Genomic DNA, 2,720 nt, shown 5'->3' on the forward strand with positions numbered 1-2,720 from the left:
CGCCCCGGCCCCTCTCCTTCCCCGCCCGCCGACGGCCCCAGCCGGCCGGGGAGAGGAGTCCGGGAGGGTGTCTCTATTGTCCCGGGGGCTGGGGCCTGGCTCCCTAACAAAGGCCCCGCGCCCCCTCCCCGGCCGGCCCTGCCCCGCCCAGGGGGGACCCAGACAGGGGGAGAGCTGGGGGCCCCGGCCGGGCCGGGCAGCCGGNCCCCCGCCCCGCGCCGTCCCCCGGCGTCCCCACTCGGGCATTTACCCCGAAGCGTTCAGCCACTTCTCTGAAGAGGCCGGAGTTGAAGTGGGGCTCTGTGAGCACCTCAGGGCAGAAAACCTATGGAGCCAAAGGGGCTCGTCTGAGCCTCCGTTCCCCTGTTTCTGGGCGGGTCTCAGCCCACTCCAGGCCTGAAAGCCAACAAACGCCCGAGATGAGGGTCCTCCACCGAGAGCGGAGGCCGAGCTGTGCCCTTCTGAGCTGAGCCCCCTCCCCGCCCTCAGCCTAATTTAGATCCCACACCTGCTCGCCTTTCCTGCTTCCGGAACCCACGCTGGACCCCCACCTCTCAGACAGCCTGCCGGGCTCTAGCCAGACCCTTCCCCCGGCCCAGTGCTACTCTCCTGGGGTGTGCCCGTATCCGCGCTCTCTCACAGCCCCTCATTATCTTCTGGACGGAATCCTAGCCCCTCCGACATCCAGACTAGCGCTTCTGTCTCGATCATTCTCTGGGTCTGGAGTTTTGGAGCGGGTATCTTAACAGCCCTCTCCCCCTAGAAGATAAAATTAAATGAGGAAAGTCTTCAATCGTATCACTTGGTTGGGACCATCACTGGCTGTTTAGTCTTCAGCAGACCTGTATTGAGACCATCATCCTAAGTGTTTAAGACCGGGAGTCAGATTTGAATTTAAATCTGTGGACTTGAAAAACGAACTTGGGCAAATGAGCTGCTCTCTGTTGCCTCAGTTTCCTCTGTTGTCACCGGGTATAATGATAGTACCTATCTCATTAGGTCCTTGTGAGGACCGACAAGTCAGTGCATGTGAAACTCTTAGCTCAGTGTTAAGTGCTTTATAAGTCTTAGCTGTTAATCTTACGTGCCCGGTAAGAAGTCTTGCAGTGCGCTGTGCTGGGATGCAAAGATGAAATAAGACAGTTGTGCTTCCTCGAGAAGTTCACAATTTGTCGGATAGAACTGTAGGAAAATAATTGCCAAACACTGATAAAAACAGAGAGACACACAGGGGATGGGGACAGGGGACATCCTAAGCAGGACACTTCAGGAGTGTGGCTCAGTCTGGGGACTGGCTGGAACATAGAAATGACTGGAGAAGCAGCAGGAGGTGAGCAGGTCAGACCATAGACGACTAACGGCACATTGAGTAATATGGACTTAAACCCTATAGGCCATGAGGAGTCCTCAAGAGGAAGGAATCATTTGACCAGATTTTAATTTTTTTTTTAATGTTTGTTTATTTTTGAGAGGAGAGAGAGAGAGCACAAGCAGGGGAGGGACAGAGAGAGAGGGAGACAGAGGATCCGAAGTGAGCTCTGTGCTGACAGCAGAGAGCCTGGTACAGGGCTCGAACCCATAAACGGCGAGATCATGGCCTGAGCTGACACCAGGAGTCGAATGCTTAACCAGCTAAGCTACCCAGGTGCCCCTGACCAGATTTGAATTTTAAGTAGAATCGCTCTGGCATGCGGAGTCTGGAGATATTTATTATGGATTGGGGTATTTGGGGGTAAAGGACAAAGAGGCACTGAAAACACCTTTAACCAAGATGGAGAACTCTGAGGAGATGTGAGGATGTAAGAAGAATGACAAGTTCGGTTTGGTTTATGTTGTAGGTACTGTGGGACCATCTGGTGGAGACTCTGAAGGTCACTGAACTTGCCAAAGAGTGCGGCCAAGTCTTCGGGAACTTCTGAAGGTGTGAATCGGGAATTCTCCACACCAGTGGTGCTGATCTGTTTCCTAGTCTCTAAATACGCCCAGTATTTGTGCCCTGAGGAATTTACACATGCCTTCCTGTCTCCTCTCTGTTTACATAAATACCTCCTCACTTTCTCACCCATGGCCATCCTCACACCAACTCCTTTACAACTGGCTCGTTCTGTTCATCCAGCCCTTGCCCTGGGCTGCGCTGTGATGGTGACCTCTTCGGGAACATGCCCAGTCTCCACAGGTAGCATCAAGCAGTCAACAAATACTAAGGACTGTGCTAGTCTGGGCTCTGGGGGAGGCCATGGCATCCCAGCAGTGAGCCAGAGAGACACACTGACTTTGTCCTAGTGGAGTTCACACCCCAGCAAAGCCTGATGTGGACAAAACAAGACTGTGAAGGCATTGGGCTGCTGAAGAAACAGATGGCACGGGTGCCTGGGGGGCTCAGTTGGTTAAACGTCTGACTTTAGTTCAGGTCATGATCTCATGATTCACGAGTATGAGCCCCACATCAGGCAAGCAGCTGCTTTAGATCCTCCGTCTCCCTCTCTCTCTGCCCCTTTCCCCACTTGCTCTCTCTCAGAAATAAACATTAGGAAAAAAAAAAAAAAAAGAATTGGAGGCACCAGGGTGGCTCAGTCGGTTAAACGGTTAAGCGTCCAGCTTCGGCTCAGTTCATGATTTCATGGTTCATGAGTTCGAGCCCCGTGTCAGGCTCTGTGCTGACAGCTCAGAGCCTGGAGCCTGCTTCAGATTCTGTGTCTCCCTCTCTCTCTGCCCCCCCC

The sequence above is a fragment of the Crocuta crocuta genome, unplaced genomic scaffold (genome assembly GCF_008692635.1).
Source record: "Crocuta crocuta isolate KB4526 unplaced genomic scaffold, BGI_CrCroc_1.0 scaffold289, whole genome shotgun sequence".
Lineage (NCBI taxonomy): Eukaryota > Metazoa > Chordata > Mammalia > Carnivora > Hyaenidae > Crocuta > Crocuta crocuta.